The following is a 27,771-nucleotide window of genomic DNA, read 5'->3' as shown; positions in this document are numbered from 1 at the left end:
CATCTAAACCAAGGCTATTTCCATTGGGCGGTCAGTTAATGTATGCAGAGAAATTAGGATTATGAATAAAGGGGATACCAAAGTAGAACATGTTCACCTTCAAATTTTAGTCTAAAAATGTAACAGATTTATTTTGTGTGAACATAAGGGACATTTTTAAGCCTTTTTAAAAACATATAATGTTGGACAAAGAGGAAAAATAGGTTCAAACTATTTAAGGTAAAGTAGCTGAACGGTTAGCTAAGCTAAATGTTTTTTATGAAACAAAACATGTAAGGTAGCTACTATAATAACAGCCAAGACACAGTAAAACTAGCTAGTTATGGGATAGATTATAGAATAGAATTGAATAGAGTTGACATTTCGACAGGGACAATGCAACAGTTCCAATACAAAGAAAGCCACCTCATCTGTTGTTGCCTGAAATTCCAATGGGGTTGCCTGAAATGTCTAAAAATTGATTATAAAATACTGATACAATTATTATTTTCAACTAAATTATTATTATTAAATGATTAAAACACCACACATAATCTTAAACAACTGTATTGTTTTGTTTTGCAAAATGCAGTGTAGATAAAATATCTGAGCTGGTGCATCTTGAAGCTTGATTATTGGTTACTATCACATGACTGTTACTGAACCAATTCTCTATGGGGCCTCTGAGGTCACCAGAAATGTGTGATGTCAAAATGGGGTCAGAAGCCAAAAAAGGAACCACCACACTAATACAAAGCTACACTTAAATAATGAAGGCACTTTTTAATCATACAGGCAAACAGACATCACAATGCATGAGCTGCTGTATCAGAGACAATATTTCAATCCGCCAGTATGACAGAGTCACAATTAGCTAAATCTTCACTTTAAAAATGGTCTTACATTTTAATTTCTTTTTAATGTAACTTGATCATAAAGACAAACACTTGCACTAGGTACAGTGCACATGAATGCAGTACTTTGTATCGCAGGTTTTAGTGTAAAAAGGTAGTATCGCCCCCATTTGGAGAGGTCTTGTCAGTGCTGCTGTAAAATGCCTGGTTTGTTTCTGTTCAGACTGACTGACTGGTTGACCCGTGCTTGCCCTGGGGTAGGCTGCTCATGTGTCACTCCTGGGTCTTGGTGGTCTTTGGGGTTAATGGCCCTGTTGCCTTTGGGTTATTTTTGTCTGCTCCACCCTGTTTGTGATCACACTGGGTCTCTGTGCCAAAACTTCTGCCACACCTGCAGGGCTGGTTTGAAAGAAATGTAGGGTGTGTTTGTGTCCTGTCACTGCCCAGCCCTTACCTCACCCATACCTCACCCACCCTCCTTAGCAGAGCTGGTCTATCACCGTTAAACACAGACATCTTCAGTTGCTTCAGTTATTATTACATCCTCACTTTTGTCGTCAGCATTTCTGAATTACCTGTTTTTTAACATTTGAAGAGTACCTTTTGTTGGTTGGGTGGAATATTTCCTCACGACAGCACTAAAAGTAAAGTATAGAGGCGATTGAGTCACAGAGGCATTTGTATTTGGCTCGTGCGCCTTTAGCGTCTCCATACGAGCACTTTCTCCAAAAGCACTGACTTAACAATAATCTCTCTGACATTATTCCTAATATTAGAAGAATGAGAGACAGAAGAGGGTGACATTATCCCGGCTTTTTCACCACCAAGCCCAATTTTCTTCTCAGGTTCTAATGTTTTGTTGCCAGAAGATTCTGTTTCTTGTTCAAAGGTTCACAGAAGGAATGTAATTTTTATCCAAAAATGTCAACACCAAGTAAAACTGTTATTGTTTAATATAGTTTTATATATAGTTTTATAGTTTTTTTTCTATTTCCACAAACCAAATCTCAATGAATTTTACAGGAGACCTTTGAAACCATTGAGTGTCCCCCAAACTCACATCAAATCTTCAAGGCTGTTGACTCTGGTTATTTTGTCAGGAATTACCCAGTGTAATGTTTTCTGGATGGTCAGCTGCTAAAACAGTGGAAAACCCCCCAAAAACCTTCAGCCTGCTTCACTTGCACTACCACAGAGGTATAAAGGATCTGCGAGAAAGACCTTCATAGAAGGTTGTGTATTGGAGAGTCTCTAGAAACTCCCACTGAATCTGCATATCCAATTTGTAGTTACTTTGTTGCTGTGTCTCTTGCCTGAGAGCTGGGATTGGCTCCACCGCCACCCCCACCAAGCATTCTACCTGTTAAGGTTGCTTGCTAACAGCTAAACACCATCTTGGCTTATTGAACAGTGAATCCTAAATTGCAGCAGTCACTAAATTAGTGTACTCAAATGGATTTTAACACAAAGGTTACAAGTTATACCTGCAGTTTTCAAAAGTATTCTAATTGGATGAATTGTTCCAGCTTTAGTTTTTTTTCCCTAGATATTTGGTCTCTGCCAGTTGGTGTTAAAGTATCCCCAAGATGGATTAATTTGGTCTAGGAATGGATTTATTGACGCTGATTAAACTGACTTGGGTCCCGGGCTGTAGATTAAAAATACCAAGTCTTGGCAGCAACAGTGAGTTTTCATTGCAAAGACAAACAAATTCAGTGGAACAATCAAAACCAAAGAGAGAGAGAGAGAAAAAATCACTTTTTGTTTTGAAATGTTCATTTGTTCAGCTAATTGGTTGGGATTAATTATACACTGAGCCAGTTAAACAAACACAGTTCCATTTGTTTTCAGTCACTTTTGTTTATCCTGCACCAAATCATACATTTGCCTCGAGCTCTGCAACCCATAATACAATCAACACCTTAAATGGTTGAATAATCAACTGGATTGAGGAGAAATATCACAAAACATCAAGCTGCTGGTCTCCTCTTCACTCCTGCTCTCCTGCGGATTCCTTTTTTCCTCTGCATTCAAACTTCTCTGTATCTTCCTGTCTGTGTTTGTTTATCTGTCTTAAGTGTCTGTTTTAAAGCCCTCTGCAGCAGCAGCAGCAGCAGCAGCAGCATCGTGGTTCATCAACTGGCTGTAGTTCTGGTTTGCCTCATGTCATGTTCTTGGTTTAAACAGTTTGGAATCTCAGTTGCACACGCTCAGCATAGAAAATGACACACGGTATCGTCATGGGATGTCTCACTCGGCAACCACCCACTGCCTCTGCAGCGCGCGTGTGTGAGTGTATTCTGGTGCCCCGTGCTTATCAGCGAAACAGGAGTCTGCCCTCTGCTTCTCAAATTCTAGCACACACCAGCACATTTGGAGTCTCATCTGGCAAGGAATTAAAGCGCTAATCCCATTGGCCACCGTCTAAGTAAAAGCGGTTCTCATTGGCCAACATGGCAGATGGCAGCCGAGGTTCCAGTAAGCTGACAGAGTTAGGTGGACAGAGGTGACAGCAGACAGAGCAGGGGAGAGTGTTGTTTTTAGTGTTGACAGTAATAAAGAGCTCCATCTACAGTCTGCTGACTCAGATGTGTCCAGCTTCACCACATCTCACTTTCATTACACACATGTAAACATGACCAACAATGTTCCTGCTGAAACCTGGCTCAGGACTCAGCGTCAACAGTGTGTATTTCCGGAAAGAAAAGTGCTGCCACTGCAGTTGTTCCTGTTTCCTCTCATCTCAGTGTGGAATCCAGGCAGGACAGAGACAGGAGATGAGGTGGAGACACTGGGGGAGGGTGGGGTCGTGTCCTTGTAAGGTCTCATGCACCGCAACTTGCACCACGGCATGAAAACAGCGAACAGTGAGAGTCTGGCCTAAGAAGTTACTGTTAACTTGACCTTTGACCTTCTGTGGTAGAATTACACACAGCAGACAGAGCCACATTAGGCTAACATTTAGCTTCTTCTTAATACATTTTAATAGCCTTTTTAGATAATTTTGTGTTGTTTTTTGCTAACTTTCAGCACTTATTTGTTTCCAGCTGACTTATATTTATTTTCAGCTTTTCATGTTACTGGCTTTATTAGCTGAAAGTTTTTGTTAGCTATTTTTTTTCTTAGATAAATTTTAGGTTTGTAAATATATAATAATCCATAGCTCAACAGTATATATATATATATTAAATCCACAAATATTAATAATATACATTTAGTTGAAAATACGTGACCTTTAACTAAGAGACAAAAATTCCTTGTATTTTATTTCTCATGAGAATTAAACCCTTTGTGAAAAAAGTTGCTCTATTAGCAGTTCTGCAGTTTATGCTCTAAAAGACTTGGCCTGTAATTAATCAGTGACTTTGTAGCATATATTTAGGAGTTGTTACCTTGTACCTCTGGTGCTGTTGTTCAGACAACAAACCATGGTTTTATCAGCTGTAAATTTAATATTTCTTTATTTGTCATAACAGCCTTTGGGTATTTCTCTAATTAGTCGGCGCAGATAAATGCTTTACAGCAATTTTTGTTGTTGTTGTGACTTCACTCCACAAGGAGTGGTGAGTCTCACAAAGAGTGAATGTCACATGTTGATTTGTTCAAAAATCTGTTGAAAGCTGTGATTCTAAGAGAAATGTATGTTTTTTTAAGGAATATATATTTGACTGATATCTAGAGCTAAGTTGAGTTTCACTTTCAAGATAAGGAATTGGCAAAGTGAAAGAATACAGTTGTGGTGTTTTTTGGAGTTTAAAAGTAATAAATAGCTGAAACAATATTTTCATCAGTAATTTCTTTTGTCAATTACTAGACATTTCAGGGAACCCCATTTGAATTCCAGGCGACCCAAGGTGGGGTCATGACCCCAAAGTTGAAATACATTGCGCTACATTATAAAAAATATAAAAACATGCCTCGGTGGGGGAAAAAAGGGTTAAATAAGTATATACTTAAATGTTGTACTTGTTTAGTTATTTTTACAAATACTTCCTGCATATTGTACCTTTAAAGATTCATGAGGCTTCCATGTGTGTATGATACAGATACAGAAGCAGTGAATGGATTGAATTTGACAGATATGAGAGGCCCATCTGCCGTATTACTTTACTACGGTCCATCGAATGTCACCGCTATCCCTCTGTCACACACCAACACACAGTCCCAGTCCTGACTCTGCTCTGTCAGAGTCAGACTAGGGCAGAAACAGCCTTCACTCTCACTGATATTCACGGACAGTGGGGTTATTAATGTGAGCGAACCATATCTGCAGACTTCTGCAGTCTCTTGTCTGTGCTACAAAACTACTGATATTAGACACATTTATTACATTGTTTTTAACCAGTAAAAATGTCATAAAAGATGCAGCTTAAATCTTGCACTAATGATGGGAGCATCGATTCCGTGGTACTGATAGATCGATACTCACATGAGTATCAATTGAGTATTACTCACATAGTAACACATGAATGACAAAAGCACACTTTCACACCTCCCTGTAATTTAAAATTGAAACGATTTATTCATGTCATGTGACCACTGACCAGAAGAGAGCAGTGACTTCATGGGGTCCAGTATATGTAGAAATCCCTTCATCTATCTGCTCGGCTTTGCTCCTCTCTCTCTCTCTCTCTCTCTCTCACTCTCTCTCTCTCTCTCTCCCCTGCACAATAACGTGAAAAACACTTCATGATTGTTACACTGGCGCTTAATGTGGTAATTGACACAAAGGATAAAGATTCCCAGAAATCTCATTAATTCTCCTTGTGCTGATCACATAACAACATGTGAACAAAAACAGCTATCAAGTGCACAGCGAATCCCCTATTAAAAGGTTTTTGCCTTGAGTATCGGTAACTGGCACTGGTGGCCTCTGACGAGTACCGATACTTTGAGATAATGCCAGTGTCAGGCCCGATACCGATACCTGGTATCATACTTGCTTTTTTAACATAAACTGGATCCATTGGATTGTTGTGATTCATGGATCCACACTGGATCCATTGGATTGTTGTGATTCAGGTTTGATTTATCTCTACTTCCACGCAGTCTCTAGTTTAGCCATGAATTTACTCATTATTTTGTGTTTCACTGGACATACATCTTGTAAAGGCTATGGACTGTTTTTCAAGTCTCCTAGGAAATGGTTGGAAATGTAACAGTTTCACACTGTTAAAATCATGTGGTATTAAATGTATACATTTAGTTAAAATCACTCACCGAATGAACATAAATAATATGATGTATACTGGACAAAAGCACTTTGACCAATGTTATATATGATTTATATAATTTGCTTACAGATTTATCATCCATTATAGGGATTTAAACCAGAGCCCTACCCAAGACAACGATTCCTATTGGAGTTGGAATCAAACCTGAAGTTACTCTCAGCAGAGCAATCAATTAATCTATTCAGTTTGTCAACATCTGAAATCAAAAGTTACGTAATAGCAAGCAAAACAAAAAAAAAACCCCAAAACAACAGTTTCCCCAAATAAAGAACAACAAATGCAAAATGAGAACAAATTAGTTTCATAAATATACATTTATAAAAACTGCCAGTTGTTTCAAAGTACCAAGAAAAATTAATTAGGTAAAGAGGTTAGTACAAGTTATTGGAAGAAGTAGCTAAACCTGAAGGCTGAGTTAGAATAACAAGCTGGGCTCAATAATCAAATTGAATTAAATTCTTTTGAGTTCAGTTTAATTCAATTCAAAATTCTATTTAGTACACTGTAAATAAAGTGCCAGGTTTGGCCCGCGCACCAGCCCTTTTAACCAGAATTCACAAACATAGTACTGTTTTCATAAGCATCGACATGAACAATGTAACACAATTAGAAAACCAACAGTGTGTGGGACCATTGTTGAAGGACGTACAGTAGTCTTCCATTTTTCATTTGTAAATCTGAATCTCACCCGGAACAAAAGGAGAGAAAGGGAAAAAAAACAGATGAAGAAAACCCTATTTCGCGTTGATTCCCTTGATTTTTTTCTTCCTTGTCTGAGCGCGGATCTTCCTCCCGGCTGTGTTTTCTCTGCTACACTGACCCACTGACCGGCCCCTGCAGATTAATGGCTGCTTCAATGTTAAGCTGCAGCGTATCACCTCCTAATTGGTAATGGAGATTATCTGGGAGATGCAGTGTGGGTCTCAGGATGTGTGTGTGTGTGTGTGTGATTTTATCTGATTAATGCATTCATCTAGTAAAGGAGGATTTATGGGATTCTGGAGGCTTTCCTGTGCACATTTAAAACGTAATATTTCTCCCCGTGAAGCCACATGACTACAATAGTCTTATGTTTAATACCGTCATTTCTCTGCTCCCAGAATATCCTCCTCACACATTTGTATAGTTGGTTCTGGAATGGTTTTGTCTGAGGCTGAAACAAAGAGCAGAAACCAATTTGCCAAATGTTCTGAAAGCTGAATATTTTGTACCTTTAACAGAGTGGATTTACTCTGACCCAGTAGAAGTGTTGTGTGTAAAAGTGTGTACGTGCCTGTGTGTCTCGAGTGGACCTGCAGTGTACGATTAATGAGTGTATAGTGTAATGTATACACACCACCCTGTCCTCTGTCTAGAAGCCACTGAGGTGAATCCACCCGTGCTTGTTGTTCTTGCTGGCAGGATGGAGATATAAAACAGGGGATGAAACAGAGCAGCACACACACACACACACACACACAACTTTAACACTGTTTTCTTAAGATCTTGGAGCAACCTCATGGTTTCACTCCAGCACACACATCAGTTTCACTCAGCCACTGCTCAGCCTTGTGTGCGGGAATAGAACTGTATTTTAATTCATTCAAATGCTTTTGTTTGACTGCAAATCACTCTGAACCATTCGTTTTTTGAGAGCGTTCTACAAAGAAGCCTGTCAAACGTATAGTTCAAAACAAACTTAACAAACTTATAGTTCAAAATAAGCAATTAAATGACTAAAAGGTTCTCAAAAGTATGTCGCCTTAAAGTTGATTAAATTTACCAAAGTTGGCTGAGAACAAGTAGTTGTTAGAAAAAAAGTCAAAAAAGGATAAAAAAAATAACCAGAATACTGTTAGAAATTGGCTTAAGGATAATTAAGAGCTTACCTGGATACTGTATTGCTAAAATGTTTGTTTATCTTTGGCTAACTAGCTAAAAAATTAGCGCAAAGACAAAGATAGAAATCGCCAAAGTAGCTAAAAATTAGACAAATTATTTATGGACGTAATGTAACCCCCAGTATTAAAAACATTCACCAAAAAAACCCAGTTAGCTCAATTTTAGCATATCGTTACTAAATAGCTGCAAAACCGCAAGTAGAAATTGAACCCAAAACTCTTTTAGTTAGCCAAAAGTAGTGAATCCAGAGAAAACCATATATACCTGTCAACTGAAAACTGAAGATTGAACATTCTTGACATGGAATTCATGCAGAACACAACGTCAAAATATTTTTCTAAAATTCCAAAAAGCTGCTAGGCTATTAATTTGAGGAAAAAAGTAGTTGGTTCCCAAAAGTTTCTAACCCTCTGCTTTTCACTTAAACTAAACACCGACCAAATTGGCTGCTACTGCATAATGAGTTTTTATTATTGCGGTGTTGAACATGTGGCTTGTTGCTAATATTGCCAAACAGGTGCCTTGTAAATATGCGGTGTTTAAAGAGGACTATAAAGGATTTACTGCACTCTATAACGTATTTGTTATGGCAGGGCTGCCGTGGGATGTACCTCACACTGGAATGGAGAAATGCTGAGCTGATCCAACATTCTGGCATTTTCCCCTCATCTCATTAGTGCAGAAACCCTGCAGCTCACAGACGGCTCCCTGCAAATGGCCTGAAACACAGAAACACCAGTCAGGCCGGCTGGAATTTGCAGCCTCTGATTAAAAACTGACTTGCCACAAAAAAAAGAAAGAAAAAAAAATTGTGTTTCTCGTATTAGACGTCATTCATGAAAAGACGGAATTAAGCTAAGCTAGGAGTATTAGTGTAATACAGGATGTTTGGACGCAGCAGCGCAACAAACAAAACATTACACCCTACAGCATCATTAATCACACCAACCACGGGCAGTATAGCTTTCAGGCTGAGTGAGTGTGGGCATGACACTCTGGTTATCAAGTAGGCTCCTTCTCTCAGGAATGAGTCACTGAGTTGGAGACATGACACCCGCCGAGGCTGGAGAGAGGTTTCTCCAGCAGCATCTCTGCAACATCCTTCTGTGTTTGCACTTCTGTACAGTCGTGTACACACACACACACACACACACTGCACTCCTGTTGGTTCATGATCTCTATGGTATGACCTAGAAAGGCTCAGAGCTCTGGCAGTGAAGGCTGGCTCGCCTTCTGTCAGCAGCCGAGGGTATGGCTGTGCAGCCAGGCTGTGTTTATGAGGCCAAGACCGGGCTGCAGCCCATCAGTTATGAAGACGTGGCCTTGTTCGCTTCAGAAATACAACCTCACAATCACAGCACTTTACTGGTGAAGCATCTCACTCTCATACAGCTGGAGGTGTAGGAGTGGCGCGTCAAAAAGTTCTAAGACAGACTGCAACAATGTGCTGTGATGAACTATCCTCAAGGGACGATCTGGTCTGTCAAGGTGTATAGTAGGCCCTTGGTTGGTTGTTTAAGTTAAATGTAAATTACTTGGTATGTGTAAGTGTACATTATTTGTAAAGTACATTATAAAGCCCAGTAATTGTCTTAATAAGCAGTGTTGTTGCACATACTGTAGCTCAGTGCTTATCAACCTTGGGGTCGTGACCCCACGTGGGGTTGCCTGAAATGTCTAGTAATTGATAAAAAATGTATACTGTTAAAAATACATTTTGAAATTTGTGATGTCAAAATGGGGTCACAAGCTAAAGGAACCACCGCTGTAGCTGATCTCAAAAGACTTATGTAACTGAAAATAATGATCATATTCATAGTCATCTAGTCGAAATAGAATCCTCTGAATAGATATTTGACTTCTCCGGTAGTTAAAGACGATGATTTTCGACAGTTTATTTTTATAGAACAACTTGTGCTCATTCTCCTTTGAATCTATTTTAGTTGATGAAGACAGATGCTGTCTTCCAACAACTGCAGCCAGCTGTTTGAACTTGAACATGTCGTCTGCCTGACTCTTGTTATGCAGCAGATGTGAGAGATTCTCAAAGAAAAGATTCCACTTAAATGTTGTATCATATGACGGAGAATGATGTGAAGAAAACACAACACAGTTTCATATGATGTAATGGTTCCCCGTGAAGTGCAATATACTGTCGTTGTGAAATACCGTGTGACGAAAGTTCACAACAGTTCTTTTGTACTCCGGAGGTTATCCATTTTTATCGGTTTGGGCCTTTATGGCTTATATTTGTAATGACAATGAAACAACCACTGCATATAAATTGACACAACATAGTATCTTATTCTCACAATTGACCGATCATTACTAGATCTTATATCTTTTGACCCAGTTGCTATAAAAGTAATTCATCTGCTGAAAATTAGAGCTTGACACAATGTTTTTTTTGTCCGATAACGGGATCATACAATACTGATGTCAATCTGATACTTTCTTTTGTCCTCCAGCAACTCAACTCAACTCCAAAAACAGACTGCTGTTTTTGGAGTTGAGCATTTGGGCTTAGATATCAGATCGCAGGCTATAGATGTTCTTTCCTGACATTTTGAGCAATATCAGATCGATACCGATCCTAGGTATTAGATTGAGGCATCCTGACTAAAAATACAGGTGATATTATGTATCCAAAAAAACTGATGTGATACTCAGACATCTTAAGAATAATCTAATCAGATTATTGTGCCTTCTATGTTCTTCTGCTAAGAAAACATGGAAAAAATGTTACTACCATCGTCAGCGTAAGGGAGTAATTTCCAAAACGTCTTACATATATACAATATATACTGTACTTTATTAGGGGTCCCACATTTTTTTATTTTACTACTTTTAAATACTATGTGCCTTTATCTTTCAGAAACTTGTCAGAAGTCATTTTCTATGACGAAACCTGAATCATTTAGTTTTATCTACCGTAAGAAACTCAGCTTTTCCATCTCATATAAGGTGAACTTCTCCGTAGCAATCCCTGAGTCATCTTTTCCTTCATTACCAAACTGTTATTGGCTTAATCCAATATTTTCTTACATTTAATGTGGTGTAAAAAAAACCCACCTGGCTCCAATTACTTTCTTTAAGTAGTAGAAACAAACTTTGTGTCTGTGTTTCTATGCAAAGCCTTAGCATTAGCATGTCTTTACGCAGCCATTTGTGTACTACCAGATAACTATATAGTATTGGTTTAAGGTAAATGTGTACTACAGGCACTAGGAATTCAGGTCATCGTGGTTCTGGTTCTTTCAGATCCCAGCCTAAGTTGGGTTTTGTTTGCTCTCCATGGTGCTGAAATCCAGTATAGATTAAGAGTACTGTGAACACTATGCATTTATACTGTATACTTATGTACAACTGTTCATGTTTGTGTCTGCCTTGTCTGCCTGCTGTGTTCTCACACTGGTTAGTGATGATGATGGATGCTTCAGAGTCTCTGGCTGGGTTTATAGTCATGATACGGTGCTGTTTGACGACAAGCAGAATGAGGAACAAAAACAAAATTAAAAGTATAGAAACATCTTCTAGCACAACAGTCCCCCCTTAGTGGAGCTGTGTCCTTGTAAGACAGGGAGGTACACACCCTCTGAGACCTGGCTGCTCTCGGATGCCAGAGAGCAAAGTGTGTTACTGCGTCTGAGTGTAATGGACCAACCCAAACAAGCAGCCACTTGAGCGGCCAGTTATTTTCTAAATTAAATTAAATGTGCATGAAAAAGAGATTTTCTCTGGCACATTGAATTAGCAGGCGTGTGCAGTATTCAGGCCGCCGTCTAATTTTCCTGCTCAGCTCTCTCTGCAGAGACAGGCAGCCCAGTTTGGTGATTGTGTTTTGGGTGAGCCAGGAAACCTGAAACAGAACGCTCTCTTTGACTTGAATTACTTGGTCTTTCCCAGCACTCTTTTATTTATAGTTAAAGATCACACGTTAGGGCAAAACCCTTGACTTTGTTTGCAGTGTTGTAACAACATTATACAGGTATTACATATCTCTGTCTCTGCTTTACTGTGAAGACCTCACCCAAAAAATACAGTAAATATGTGTGCAATATATATATATAAAATTAAAATAAGAAATATTCTGGTCTTAAGGTGTAACGTTCACGTTGTAAGAAGGTATAAACCCCACAACACAGCACATCGCCACAGAACACGCACACAGATGATCCCACAAAGACAGAGTGAGGGAGAGAGGTACTGTATATATACCCAGGGCACCAGGTGACACCAGTGAGACTAATGAACACAGGTGAGGGTGACCACACCGATTAACGCCACCTACAGGAGGAAAAGGGAGACAGACCTCCCCACATTAGACGTAGAATAGTAAGTTCAGTCAAGTGGTTCAGACACAAACATGTAAATGGTTCAGAGAAGTGTGAACCAATTGTTATGAGTTATGCACTCCCTCAAAATTTTCAGTTTTTTTTTTGCCTCACTGTTGTATTTTTAACGTGTCAAACAGCTAAATGTAGCCCAGAAAATGTGATAAAATGAGAAAATCACTCTATAATAATAGGCAGGATGAAAAACTAACAGTCAGCCAGAGTGTGTACGAATTTGCCAAGACACAGAAAATTGGCTCCAGAAAGGTACACGTTAAGCCAAAAAGGTTGAAAAAATCCTATGAATTTTACTTCTTTTTACTCTAAGGTCAAAAGGTCATTAAAAATCAGACAAATGAAAAGTCGACAGACATAACACAAAGATATCCACCAAGTAGTACCAATGTATTGTACACTGTACAATGTATTGTAATTGTATTGTGCATTTAGCCACAGTGAGTTCAAATTTACTAAAAGGCAACAATGTAACACAAAAATAAAAAAAGTATCGATATATTTATTGGAAGAGAAATGCCAAAAAAGTAGGGATATCCGATAATATGGACCAACCAATAATATCGGCCGATATTAGCTTAATTATGTAGGCATGCTATCAACTGAAAATGTGTTTTATTGGGTTAATTATGTAATAACAGTAAGAATTATTATCGTTTTCTTTCTCCAATAGTAAAAACCCGGTAACGCAGATGATGTGACCTAAAGATAGTTTTGAAGTGAAAGTGAAAGTGAAACTAATATTTGGAGATTATATGTGAAAACATTTCTGTCCCCAAGGGGGAGCATGACAGAAAATAAAAGGCTGCATATATCAGTATCGGTGGATATCGGAATCGCAAATTAAGTGTTTGGACAATATTGGCAAATCGGATAACGGCAAAAGGTTAATATCGGACATTTCTACTAAAAAGTAATCACAAGATTTCAGTTGAAACTGCTGTTAATTTCAGCCTCAGTGTTAGTGCAGAAGTTGCTCCTGTGTCACGCCACCTTCAGGACAATTCTACACAGACGTTACATAATGGCTCTACTGCTGTAATGCTGCTGGACTTTAAACCTCTTAAAGAGTGCACCTTGTTGTTTTTCTGACCAAATATCTGCAAAGTCACGTGTGTTTACTGTTACTGCACATTCACAGTGTGCACAACTGCACTTCAATTTCTCAGTTCACATTCGGACGTGCGTTAGACAAACATCTATTCAAGTGCCAAGTGTGTGCTCGGAGACTGGAGTTCTGTGCTTTCACATTCACAACTCACATAAGAAGTTGTCGGTGTCCATGAACGAACGTGAGCGTCCACAGGTCTGACTGTAGGCCACTGTGTTTCTAATGCCGTCGGGTCGCTTCCACGTAATTTCACGAGTCCAAACACGGCTAACGTGTAACCGGAGAGTGTTTTTTCACTCTCCAGTCGCACAAAAAGGCACATAGACGTCTTAGTGGAGCCACAGTTGCACAAGACTTTCTCTGAGAGATGGTGCACGTCGGTGTGCAGTCAGAGATCTGCTGTATGAACAGTGCAGTGCAGTGTTTGCTCCACCAAGAGCTCCCCCTGATGACAGGGATAATACTGTGGTTTATGCTCCAAGAGAAACGTTGTGGTGGTTGGTCCGAAAGACTGCAGTACAATGCAGTACAAAGATTAGATTGAAATGTACCAACATTATGTGCACCGTCACATGCACGTGTACATTTCCTGAGTGACTCCTGGAAGGCTGTAGCTCTGCAGCAGTGGGGTCCATATGCTGTAGTCAGCTTAGGCTATTTCTGTTGCCCCAGTCAGATGGCCAGGAAAAAGCCCTGCCCAGTTTGAACCAGTGTTCCAGGTTAATCCACTAAGACCCAGGCTTCGTAACCATTTGGAGCTCTGGGATCATTTTCTATAAATTTGAGGCTTTGTGCTGGTTAAATACAGCCAGGTTCAAGATCTGGCTCGAGGACGAGTGGCAGCTTTTCTGAGGCCCACAGTGACAATTTTTAAAATGCATTTTTTAGGGTATGGACTCTCATCAGGATCAAACTTTTTTTTTTAATGCAAATAATCCTTATTGTGACCTGTTGGTATCAGGGTCAATTTTCTTTTTTTTAATGGCAAATAATCCTTATTGTGACCTGTTGGACTTTTTATGATCTATTTCAGCATTTTTTAAATTTAGGCTTATTTGGATACTTTTGCTAACTTTAGGATTTTTGTGTTGATTGATTATTCCTCTATTTTAGCTAACTCTTCAGTTATTTAAAAGCCCATTTTTGTATTTGTCATTTTGTCAAATATAAAGGGTTTTTGTTTATTTAGCTTTGTCTTAGCTTTTAGCGGCTATTTTTAGGCAAACCTATTCTTCATTTATGGCTAATATTTTTTAAATATTTTGATCTTTTTTTTTATCTTTTTTTTAATCAATTTATTCTATATACTTTAAGTTTATTTTGCAACATTTCATCAATTTATTCTGTTCTTCCTTTAAGTTTATTTTGCAACATTTCATCTTTATTCCTAAACCTGAAGGCAATAATTCCGGGAAAACATTTGGCTAATAACCTCTGGTAAATTATTTGCCGTTTTTTTTACCTTTATAAATAATCAGACTCCCTGTATTTGTTGACATTTCTGACACTGGTGAAAAATATTTGTAAATATTTTCTATAATAAGATTTTTCATGTTCGTTCAAAGAATGGGTGATAAATCCTGGTGTAGTTATTCTACAGTGGAATGACCTTTTTTCATATTCTCTCCTTACTCATATTATTTCTGAACCGTGCCAGGAACACCAGGCTCGGCCCATTATTCTAACAGAAAATGCACAGGTGGAAAATTCCCCCGTTGCCTCCACGCTCCCGTATTAATTTGTCTTGGAGACAACCCTCTGCGAATAAAACACATACAGCCCATGCACCGAGCGCCGTAGCCTGATTAATAGTGGGCCAGATAGTTAGTATGCGTGGGCCGCTCTTCATCAATAAGGATTTTAATCACCGCTCAGAACTGCTGACCAGCACAAATTGTGTGCTTTATTGGTTAGTCTTACAGCTGCACTGTTGACTGGTGCAACAGTCAAATCCCACAAACACTGTGCTTCACGAGTCGGCAGTTCACGGAATAAACGAAAGTACGGCAAAAACAAAAACCTCCTGTGTCTTTATCAGTGTTGTTGAGACGCTGTTAAAGAAAATAGCATTTCCTTTTATATGTTTTTCATGATGCTGTGCAAGGCATTAGATAAGAGAGGGTTTAAAGTTATGTGAATATATTTACAGAGTCGTAAAAGAAAAACCATAGCTTCATTTATCACAACACCAAGTCATAAAAAGATTCAAATATTTATTGGCCAGAAATTAACTTTCCGTAATTAACTCACCATTCATTTGCAGACACATGACTTAAAAGAATGTTTTTCGTAATTGGAAAAAAAAAATCAAAACAATGACCAATAAGATCCAGAATGACCTCAGAGGTAATGCGTTACTAAAATACATAAAAAACGGTGATTATCAACTTGGCGGACTGTGGGCCGAGTGACTGGATTTCAAAATACACTGTGAATTTTATTGCATTTTATTCCCGGAGTGTCCGGCCTCTGAGGTGTCTGTCCAGAAAATATCTGCCTCTAAAGATGCTAATGTTTGGGGTTGACCTCAATCCAGTCTGTAGCTCGTTAGCTAGTTTGTGTGTAGCACCATCAACTGCTAATCACTTAAAACTCTTTTTAAAGAAACTTCTTTAAATTGTCTTTAGTAAGGTTAGATGATGGAGAGAACAGGAAGTGAGATGACACTAAACTAGGTTTTGTGTCAGTGGAGGAAGGGAAAGGAGGAGTGTGTGTGTGTGTGTGTGAGATCCTGGTGTAGCTATGCCTGTGAGGACATCATTTTTGGACACACTGTTGTGTTGTGAGGGACTGTGTGTGTTTATGGGGACATTTTGCATGACCCCACTGTGAGAGAGGGTATTTTCATGTCTTGAGGATTAGACGGCAGTTTAGGATGAGAGTTAGGGTAAGGCATAAGATTAGGCATATAATGCCACAGATATAGTTCAGATTAGTGTAAAGGAGCCAGGGATTGCATTGTGTCCATGTGATATGTTCACATCAGTGGTGCGTGTGTGTGTACTGTGACTGGTCCAGGTGTTGGATGAAAGAAAATTGGACTGAGCGACAGACAGACCTACAGATGGATGGACAGACAGACAGGTTTTATGGACAGTCAGATCACTCTCAGCATTAACAGCCTGAGGAAGGCAAGATAGAGTCCCCCCTTCTCTCTCTCTCCCTGTCTCTCTGGGAATTCACTGACCCAGTTAGCTCCTCCACCAGGCAGCAACAGAGTTATTTTTACATATTAACAGGAGACAATACGTTGTCCTCTGCTTGTCCTCCTGTCATCCATACACTTCCTTCATCTCACTGTCCCTTTTTTTTTTTTTTTAACTCTCCTACTCTCCTTTCCTTCCCTCTCTGTATTTGTCCCTGCTGGCTTCAGTCTTGGTGAAGATGATGCAAAGACTCATCGTGGGCTCACACACACACACACACACACACACGCACACAGGAGTACAGTGGGGAAATTATAAAATCAAAACATACGAGAGCCTGAGAAAATCCATCGCTCAATCATAAACATAATTAAATGAGTGGAAACTCATAGAGATGAATGACCTTATTTTAATTAGTGCCGTAGCTGTGCCGTGGCTAATGAAACACGAGACCGAAACGATAGAAAGCATTTATGATGTTTTCTCTGATTTTAAATGTTTTGTTTTGTTTTGTTTTTTTGAAGTGGTCATCTGGATTTGGGAACACTTTCTAAGAGAATTCAAAACGTCAAAGGACTCAGGCTGAGGATAATCAATGTTTTTGTCCGTCGTCCATCTCACTTCATACAAATTGATTAAATCTGGTTCATCAGTGGCAGTTATTAAAGCAGCAGAACTGAGGACAGGGGTGAAATCACTGATACTTGATTAAATTCATTTAGCTTAATGAATTGACTATATAGACTCATCTGGGGCATCTGCATTCTCCTGTCCTCTCCCCTCCTTTCCTCTCCCCTCTCCCCCTCTGCTCTCATCTCCTCCTTCTCCTTCCCCTTCCTCTCCCCTCTCCTCCAGAGAATTAAAGGGACAGAGAGCGGTTGCAGGTGTAGACAGGTCATCCATTCTCCTCCTAATGATGATGGATGGCAGGGCTGCAGAGAGCGATGAACAAGGAGAGAAAAGTGGAGCGATGCAGGGGCGATAAAGAAAAAGGCCGAGTAAGAGAGCAGTGTGTTTGTGTACTATTTGCCTGCCGGTGGGCAGATGGTGAGAGTTTTAGTAAAATGTTGATCCTTCAGTGTTTATATCATCCTCGCCATCGACCCGATGGCAAACAGAGGCGCGCGTACACAAGTGTGGTGAGCCCGCAAGGTGACATCTGCTGAGGAGCCTCGACAAGAGTGTGTGTGTGGGGTTTATCTGCAGCGGGCGCACACACACACACGCACGCACGCACAGACCTATATTGAATCTGTCGGTCCGACACTTTTCTGCCTTGTTTCATAAGTTGAGGAACGACCTCTTGAGCTGCTTTGCCTTCACACGCAGACACAAAAGATGTGTCCTTTGGCTGAACTCAAATAAACTGAAAATGTTACTCTACTGCAAGCAGAACAAATATATATTATATATGACAATTATATATTTTAAATTTCCTGTGTTTGAGCTAACATTTTAATTTTTGACCAAACCTGAATGGAAACCAGTGACGTGCAGTCAGGGGTGGCAGTGTCTCCCCTTCCATCATGATTAAAAAAGGAAAAAAGTACATAGAATCAATATAAATATTTTCCACTGATCTGTGTTAAAAATTCATTTTCAGTAGGGCTCTACACATTTTATTAAGTAAACATCGCCGAATTTGAGTATTTCTCAAATACAGAGCAGAAGTCCCGGGTGATGCGGTGGAGAGCTGTGCCTGTTATCTGACCGCCGGATCCAATACAACCTGGGTCGTATGACGTGTGCCCGTTTCTGTTCCTCAGCATATCCCCAATACAAACCTTAACGAAACAATTTGTTATACAGCATGACTCTCTACATGTGTAATGTCTTTAATGTGTGTGCAAGAGAATTGGTCCTGCTGATCTTACAAGAAAGTGCAGAGAAAAGTCAGCAGGAGAGGCATGCAGTACTCTGCCTCACCCCAGGGGGGCATTGAAGGTCAAAAGGCACTCATTTCTATACTTTAATTTGCTTACAGTAAATATGAATTTCCTAGACACGAGAAGGTGCTATATCAATTTCTATAAAGAAACGTTCTTTGTAGGACAGATATGTTCCTGTGTATATGTTTGTGTTGGTGTCAGTGTCATTGAAAGAGGAATGCTGATGGATATGAGGCATTACCAGGTGATGCTGTTGGATGAATGGTGAAATAAGATTCTTATAATTGTAATTGTAAATCTGACTCCAGAGAATTTCTGTCCTAGAAAAGCCAAAGATGCAGGTTGATGATGGAAACCTCTGACTGAGGTCAGTACGATTCCTGTTCATTTAAAAGTGACAGCACCACCATGTATGGTATGGGTCAGGTGGTCGCCTTTCAACACAGTCTGGGCACCTAATTGGATGACACATGTAGGCAGACCATTGACAGAAAAACAGATTTGTCAACCTGTCGACATGAGTGGCAGAAGTCGACATCCGTGACGAATAGTCAAAAAGTCGTGTTTTTTCTCCCTTTGATTAGCTAAGGTTGATGTCTTATCATGGACCAACAGTCCAATAGTCATCATCACTTCATAAAACGGGCGGTAATGTTACTTTTAGACAACAACTGTCACAAAGTCAAGAGTAAACAACTGAGATACCAATATGACAGAACAACTGACTGCAGTGTTCTCTCCGTTAGCAAAAGCTACCAAAGCAGTGGATGGAGAGTAACATGGTCATCGTTGGACACGTGTGCCTGTGTAGTGATGACATCACTGAAGGTCTGGTTGACTCGACTATGACTTAAATGTCAGCTCAGTCACGTCAACTATTGAGCAGTTGTCAACGCTTTACATGTAAGTCCCAAACAGTCATTTCCACCGAGCACTCATCTTTTTTCCATCTCATCTCCTCTCTGCTGTTTCTCACTCGTCCCACTCACATGTCCAGTGGAGCTGTGAACGTAGGTTCGCCAGATAAAGAGTGTTAAGATCCCATCTGCTGTGGGTTACCACCCATGCACTCACACTGACACGCGCTGACACAGTGGTGAAAGTCTCACCACATCCCAAAATACTGTCAAGGAGGCAGGAGGTCGGTTGCTATGGCAACCCCGGAGAGAGTGAGTGAAAGAATGAAATGATCGAGAAAAAGCCTGGATTTGTTTACAGCCACCGTACGAGGCCTGGGCCAGGACTTAGTCACCCATTCAGCGCTTGTGTGCATGGATGCAAGTACGGGTGAGGGAAACAGAAGGAGTTCCTCCGTCCTGTCTGCCCTCTTCATGTTCTGTTTCAGCCCTCTGTCACCTGTCACGTTGATGTGACTGATCTGCTCCAGCGCTGCCTTTTACCCGCTGCAGTGTAGGGTTTAGACTGGAAACAAGCAGGAAAATAACGGAGCGTCAGCTGCACGTGTTTGAAATGTAAGTGCTCACAGGGGAGTTACAAAGCCGCCGCAATAGAACGTCAAAAAGACCCCGGAATGACCTAATATTTCACCCATAGGAAAATGGAACATGTTCATTCTTTTCACATTTTTAAAAAACATAAACTGAATGATCCTCAATGTACAATGGTGTTCATTGTCATGTGACCCTGTACAATTGTAATAGGTCTGGATTAGCTCTGGGTGTCATAAAAGACATTTTAGCTGTTGTCAAACATTTATCAATAAGAGCATTAGCTATTATTATGCTTATTTTTTAAACTAAAAATGGCTAAAAAGCTATTTTTGGTTCAACTTTTAGCTATATTTACACTTACAGTATGTTTCATTTTTGGGCCTAAATGTCTTGTGAATATATCTTACATATGTTTTGCCTCACATTTAAAAGAAAAGGCTTTTTTTGCTAGCTGTTTTTACTCGCTAGCTGCTAGCTTGTGTATCTGTCAACACAATTTGAAGCTATTAAATAATTCTCATTAAAACATAGTTTATATACATACATATGTGTAGTTTGTAGTTTTTAGAGATGTATCTTTTTCTGCCAAATACTAAAGTTTTTTTCCTGTAATGTTTAAACATATATATATATATATTTACTTAAACATCATCTCATCTGAACCAATCAGATTGTCCTATTGTCCAGGTTAGCCTCCCACAGTAGTCCTGTGTGTTCACAGATTATGTGTGTGTTTGCTTGTTCTCTCTCAGTACCTGCTCCACCTTAAATGCCACATTATTTATATATGTTGGTTGAAGTGACCCACGCCCGCACATGAATCGGTGGCTACACCACAAACCAGTCCCAGCTGCCGCTGCTGTATGGATCACTTAGTGTAGAACAGAGTCTTTAGTGATGTTGGGAACAGAGCTGTCTTTGTCGGTGACCCAGCACAGATAAACTACTGTGGACTGTGCACATAAATCAACGTGTAATGTAGTGTAGCACAGGACGCTGTCTGATTCACAGTCATCACTTAGTAGAGTCCTGGCTGACTGTTACACCTAAAGCAGGGCAACATGGGCAGCTGCCCAGGGTGACATCCTGTCTTGGTAGTATACCGAGGTTAGCCAAAAAAAAGTTTTCAATAAGGCTATCGTTTGTACCATTGTAGTAGTTTTTGACTTTTGTGTTTTCTTTATTCATGACATATAGTATAAATATGTATATGTTATAGTGTTATGCAGTGATCACCAACTGGTGGCCTGTGGGCTGTATACGGCCCACTGAACCGTCCAATGTGGACCGTAATTTGATTCCGAAATAAACATTGAATACGTTTGTTGGACAAAAATTTGGCCAGCCCCCGAGGTGTCCGTCCAGAGAAACTATGTCTCTCCGACAAATATAGTTGGTGACCGCAGGTACAATAGTTTGGTTTTTGGTTTTCAGATTTCCGATAACTAATTGTTCTTTCTCCACATTAAAGTAAGTGGATGTACACACTATTTATTTGTACCAGGAAAAGTGTAGAGAGGGTCATGCCCTGGTAGTGGGTAGTGTCCAAATTACTGTGTCCTAATGGGGTAACTGAGAGCTCCTTTGCAGATCTCAGAGGATTTGGGTTTTTTAATCCATGCTTAGACATAAAAGTCTGAAAGTCAGTTGTTTGAAGTTTGAACAAGAGACGTTCACAGAAACCATTCAAAGTCACTGGATGGTGAGACTAAAATGTTTTAAAGTATGTAATTAATGCCCCAGTTCCAATGACAACAGAGGGTTCACAGCAGCGAATACATGCAACATTTATTGGTGTTGACCAGACAGACCAGACAGAAGCTCGAGATAGACCCGACTTCCTGGTAGAAACATAAAGATAAAAAAGGAAGGAAGGAATAATAATGGTATATGTTTTTCAACCTTAGGGTTGCGACCCCACATAGGCTTACTGGGAATTTCAATGGGATTGCCTGAAATTAATAACCAGTAATTGATTTAAACATTATATATATATATATATAAACAGTTGTTTATACAAAACAATTAGTTTATATATATATATATATATACTGTATATATATATACACAGTATATAAACTAATTGTTTTGTATAAACAACTGTTTTATTTCACTTCCGATAATAGATATTAAATTCAAATAAAACGCACCACTTACAAATATCTGTACTGGGTACTGATTGATAGCTGTGATCACATGACTGCACAAGTCATAGAAATTTGTGATGTCACTTGTGATGTCACAGGACAACAAAGATTAGGAGCCACCGGTCTACGTACAAAGAAAATGCAGCTGTAAAATATATCAACATTTTCACTCCGTCCATCAATCCCTTCCACAGCTACATATACAGTATATATACATATATATATGTATGTATATATATTTACAGATCTACTGAATGTCACCAATGTGAGGGTTTTCTTGGGGGAATAAATAGCTGCCATAATAAGCACCTCGCTGCTCCACATTGGCTCTTCATCTGCATAAATGGGTTTTTTTCTTGTTAAGCAGGGAGGGAGTGAAGGAGTGCAGAGAAGCCCGGCGAGTGATGAACAGCAGGTCCAACCTGCTTTTGGCACTTCTCGCTCTGCCTCCACTTCCCTTTCTCTCACTTCCTTCTCTGCGTGTTCCTATTCCCACATACTGTAGCTCCCTCACAACACCTCAGACACATGTCAACGTTTTTCTCACCCCGCCATCGTTCTGTTCCACCGCTCCTGTGCTTCTCTGAACCCACACTCTGGACAAAAAAACAAAAGACAAAAAAACAAAAAACGCAAACACGGATGGCGTGGTTATAGACGACATCCTCAAATTCATATTGTTGTCCCTCCTAATCTGCCGTCTGCCTTCAGCCTCCACTTGTTCCCTGATTGTGACTCCCAGACCAAGGCTAAGAGGAGATGTATCTGTCCCATATAAGAGAGGGAATATGAGAGCACAAAACCAATTCCAGGACTCCAATCATCGTGTGTGTGTCAGTGTGTTCTTGGTGCTTGAGGGGACATTGTTTTGGAGATGTGATTTTTGGGGACCTTCTGCAGGTCTGTCCGAGTTAGGGAGTATTTGGGGGTTTAAGATTTAATTTGGAGCTGGGATTATAAAACCCAGAGTGAGGATTAAGATTAGGCATAAGCATTTGTAATAGTAAAAACCATTAGTGTGTGTGGATGATCTCAGTACACCAACAACTATCACTGTAATGAAAATCATTTATAATGGAGATTATACACCAACAACTATCACTGAAATGAAAATCATTTATAATGGAGATTATCTAGATAAGGACTGAATGGAATCATTACACTTTCAGAACGAGGACACAGATACTCTGTCTCGTTCCTAATGGCTATTAAGAATGTATGAATTTGAACAGAGATTGTCATAACTTACATTGATGGGCACGAAGATTGAGTCAAATAAATGAGTTATTTGAGGATAGAACGAAAGCAGCTGTGTCTAATGTCTGGTGCCAGGACCTATTGTGGCACTTGGACAGATTTTAGGTGTGGTACAAGCTAGGGTTAAAAATCTCTTTTTATTAGTGGCCTGATTTTCTCATTAATAATTTTAGTAACTTTGTGAGATTGTGTCAATTACTTTTGGATACATGTTCTGGACAATTTAGTAATTAATGGCTAAATATTTGACTCTTTTACTCCTGAGGATAACTTTAGGATATTGTTAGAAAATTGTTTCTAAATTGTTAAAACTTTGTAAACATTTTTTAAATATACCTAAAATACCTCAGATTTTTAGGTATATTACAGCAGACTTTAACCTATTTTTTTAAACAACCTTTTTGTTACATTTTTGTAAATCCTGGCTACTGTTTAGAAAATGCTTAAACCTCATTGGCCGTCCAGGTTATCTTTTTACTTGGACGTGTTGGAGCATTCGACCAGGTTTGTGGGGATTTTAACAGTTTTGAGTTTTTGTTTAGCTATTTGTTGGTAAATTGGTTTTAGTTAAAATATACAGTATTTTTGAGATCAGGGTTAAACTTTTGTTAAGTCTATAAATATACCAGATTTGATTATAGTCTAAAGCTTTACAAGCTCTACACATGCTGACATTCCACAGTCTGTTTAATATATTTGTAAATATATAAACAGAGTTGGAATAACTTGTATAACATTTTTATAACAGTGCATGACATGTCTGCAACAAGGGGCTTTCAGGAACCATCGGAAATGAGAGAATCTGATAGTTAAGGCACTGAAATAGAGAGAGGTTTGTTTTATTTCATTTCCAGGAGCGTTTTTATTTCATGTATTATACGGTTGTTTAGTTGAATTTGTTTTATGCCTTTTTTATTTTGTGCAGAGTGAATGAATCTAATACACTATAATGCTTTAGAGGAACCCCCAATTACATCACAGATAAAATATGGATATATATTGCGTTATATTGAGCTAAAATATATCAAGACATGGCTGTTAGTCCATACTGCCCAGCCCTAAAACATATGAATATTCTTAAATTCACCAGTTTAAATGAGGGCATTTTCATCAAAACACAGATCACCATTTCAATGTGCGACTCATTTCGCACTCCAGTTCAAACCTGAAGAAAAATCCTCAATTTAAATCAAGATGAATATGTAGTTGACCCAAGACAAGGGCAGAGAAAATAAACCTTCATATACGAGAACACAAAATCATTGAAAATGTGGATAGAAAAATAAATAATCAAGGACTCCAAAGGTGAATGTTGCTATGAATGAAATGCCAAAAGGTGAATGTTGCTATGAATGAAATGGAAATGAAAAGCTTAATGGTGAGATGGCTCACAGAGCTGGACAGGGCTGAGATAAAGGGCGCTGTGCCCCGCTCCATCATGTGGCGTCGCAGCATATGGAGGAGAGCACGTGACCCTGACCCTGGTAGATGTGCAGATGGGAGACTGAGAGTAGAAAACAGACTGGTCAGTTTTTGTGTTTTGGGCGTATGATCTTTTTATTATTATTATTATATTTTTAATTTAAAACATTTTCTTCATATCATTCAAAATGTTGATGTAAGATGTAATTGCATAATGTAATTGTTTCTCCGAATTATTCTGAGATAAACTTAACAGGAACGCAGCATCATTCAGAGTCTCATCACATTAACGGTAACTTGTTTATATCATTTTATATATCCTAAATGGTCAGTTGTGAGCAAGCAGGAGTTTGTCTAGGACAGTGGAGGCATCACTGGTATCACTACTCTACTCTATATGGCCTAAGGTTGTTTAGATAAGCTTGGGTGCTTGACAGCATTTAACGGTACCTCAGGTATTGTCATGTCGTCTACTGTGACACAGAAGATATCTCAGCGTTGCCCTACGGAAATGACTAGTCTGTAGTATAGCGTACAACACAAAGCTCTGTTTTTCCTGTGCTCAGACGGTGACTGGGAACCAGACTGTCCTGCAGAACTGTTTAAATTCCACCTGTTAAACCGACCAACACCCTCCGTAGTTATGTTCTCTTACCTCGGGCGTGGTTTCTCCAACAAACAAAACACAACGTTTGAACTGGTTTGATTTTTCGCAGCCTGAGTGATGTTTGTACGACAACACCATTGTTTGAAGACCTGGTTCGACCGGCTGATCAGATTTCTTTACTCTGTGATTGGTCGTTCGCCAAATGTGCTTTTTAATCCGAAAATCTTTAAACCTTTAGCAAAGTGCACGATCTGTGTGTTTGTTCACTTATGTTGCCTCAAAGTGTGGGATTTCCACTAAGTGTCTAAACTTAATCTTGTCATTTGGTAAGTTCTCGTGCTGAACTTGATCTTGAGGCAGGGCCTTGGTGCCTGTCAAGATATTTCATACCATTTAAATTAAATTATGACTCATCTTCCTACTGTTCCTACTGTGAAGTCGGACCTCCCATCCAGTCATATATATATAGACACAGTAGGTGAGTGACAAGTACTTATATCATTCACCTACATGTGGTAACATCATAATCTAGGACATAAAGACATCACAAGTGTCTGACTTATGCCTGGGAGCCATAATGAAGGGCAAAATGTCCCCCCCCCCAAAAAAAACAAGAAGTACAAAAGAAAGCAAATGTAGCGCAATCGAATGCATTTTCCACACTAAGTGCTGTGTGACGACATATTTGTCCTCTCGGCTTGCCAACTAGTTCCACAGTTAAATAGTTGCCGAATTTTGGTTAAAGAAGTGATTAAAAACAGTAGTTTGGAGCTGTTTTGAAAAAAATATTAAACGCTCTTTTCAGGTGATAATTAGTTTGTGAGTTTGAAGGTGAAGCCCTTGAGGTGGTTACTGCAGAATGGGGACACATCAGACCTGTGGCCACTTCTCTGTGAACGCTCCCTCATATTTATTGTGCAGCTGAGAACTCCGATGTGAAGGGAGGGTCTGTTTCCTCTTCAGGGCCACAGCCTGGGTTTTCTGGTCACTGAGTGTTTGTACTCGTCTCAAAAACACTCTGTCCCAGCACTTTGCTGCGCATAAGTGACTCAGTCATACTTGATTGCCAAATAATTACTTTTAATACACACAACCGATTAAAAATGCATTCAGCGTTAGAGCCTAATGGACGTTTGCAGTCTTTCATCGACCTTCGTTTTTTGGGCGGCTACTTCTGCCTTCACCCTGTTTTCTTCATGATAACAGTGAGTGTGTGCTGTGAAATCCCTCTTCCTCCTGGGATTATTAGGATTAGGACATATTGTTTTTCACATTATGTAAAAAATGGTAATATGATCAAGTAATATACAGGTCTGTATAAAAAAATATCAAAACAATGCGTACTAGAAGTACATTAAAGTTAGCAACAACGGAAAAAAAAACAGCTAAAATTTTATGTTATTTATGTTTGATAACAAACCAAGAGAAATAGGTTAGCTTTGTACTAGCATACAGTAGCATACAGTAGCTGAATAGGTCTATGGAACAATTCATAATGTAATGGCAGCTTTTTTTATTAAACTTGTTTGCGATAATGGAAACCATGCTAAGCTAAACTTACAACTCAGAAGTGCCCAAAAGATACGTAACATAACTAACTAAAGCTGAGCAAAAATATGTATATGTATGTACATATGAGTGTAGAACATCTTAAGTAAAACAAAAAATGGTTCAGCGGGATTACATGGTTACTACTCTTGCCTTACACTAGTTGAGATGTTTTACGTCCAAGAGGTTTGGCTAATTACTGAACAGCTGCTGCATTGACTATCCCTATTAGAGAGCTGATATTTAAATACACATATGTTAGCAAAATCGGAGAACATGCTAAGCTAAACTAAACTAACTGCTAAAAAACAGAAAACAACAACAACATGACAACAACGACGTCATCCTGAAGCGTAAAATATATGAAAAATATTTTAAAGTCAAGACAAATATATTGTTGCTGAACGTTAGCCAAAAAATATAAAACATTTATAACTTGACAAACTTGACCAAAAATGTCCAAAAAATTTGAAATGCTTTAGAAAAACTGATTTTCGGCAGGGGGTTACATGGTTAGTACTCTCGCCTTACAACAAGTTTGCAGGTCAGCAGTTTGATGCCTGACTTTTTTGACCTGTGATTCCTCAGGTGCTGAATCCTGCCCACTCTGAAGCCTCAGTGACTACAGACGGACGGACAGACACTGGGAGAGAAGTGGGCTGATAGAGACAGGAGGAGAGAAGGAGGTAAGCATCGTAACGACAGATTCCTCTCTTATCTCCGTGTCTTCATATCTCTGCACACTCCACTACTTGTCTGTCTCCTCGTGTTTGACGACTGCCGCCGCGGGGCCTGGAGCTCCGATGTTTACACCACGGCCCAGTCAGTTGGAAAAACAAGAGCAACTCTGATGTTGCTCCGTACTCCTGCTGTGCCCATGACTGACAGTGTGTGAA

At 39.4% G+C, this 27,771-nt stretch overlaps 2 protein-coding genes across 4 annotated transcripts in view; one reads left to right on the top strand and one right to left on the bottom strand.

Annotated features, from left to right (window-relative positions):
• Positions 1-27,771, bottom strand: part of LOC103389085 (ephrin-A5-like) — a 1,154,841-nt gene that overhangs the window by 598,053 nt on the left and 529,017 nt on the right. The gene's annotated exons all lie outside the window — the stretch shown is intronic.
• The window catches only part of strbp (spermatid perinuclear RNA binding protein), an 82,922-nt gene that overhangs the window by 2,286 nt on the left and 52,865 nt on the right, over positions 1-27,771 (top strand). The window contains exons 2-3 of one of the 3 annotated variants that reach the window (XM_025062766.1): positions 17,410-17,552; positions 27,464-27,561. The gene's annotated coding sequence lies outside the window, so the exon portion shown is untranslated. Of the gene's footprint in view, positions 1-17,409; positions 17,553-19,198; positions 19,347-27,463; positions 27,562-27,771 lie in introns of those variants that run through there. The other 2 variants (XM_017038421.2, XM_008324334.3) reach the window with 2 other exon arrangements.

This window comes from Cynoglossus semilaevis, chromosome 14 (assembly GCF_000523025.1).
Source record: "Cynoglossus semilaevis isolate Cse_v1.0 chromosome 14, Cse_v1.0, whole genome shotgun sequence".
Classification (NCBI taxonomy): Eukaryota; Metazoa; Chordata; class Actinopteri; order Pleuronectiformes; family Cynoglossidae; genus Cynoglossus; species Cynoglossus semilaevis.
The sequence above is the reverse complement of the archived record's forward strand: the minus strand, read 5'-3'. Positions and strand labels throughout refer to the sequence as shown.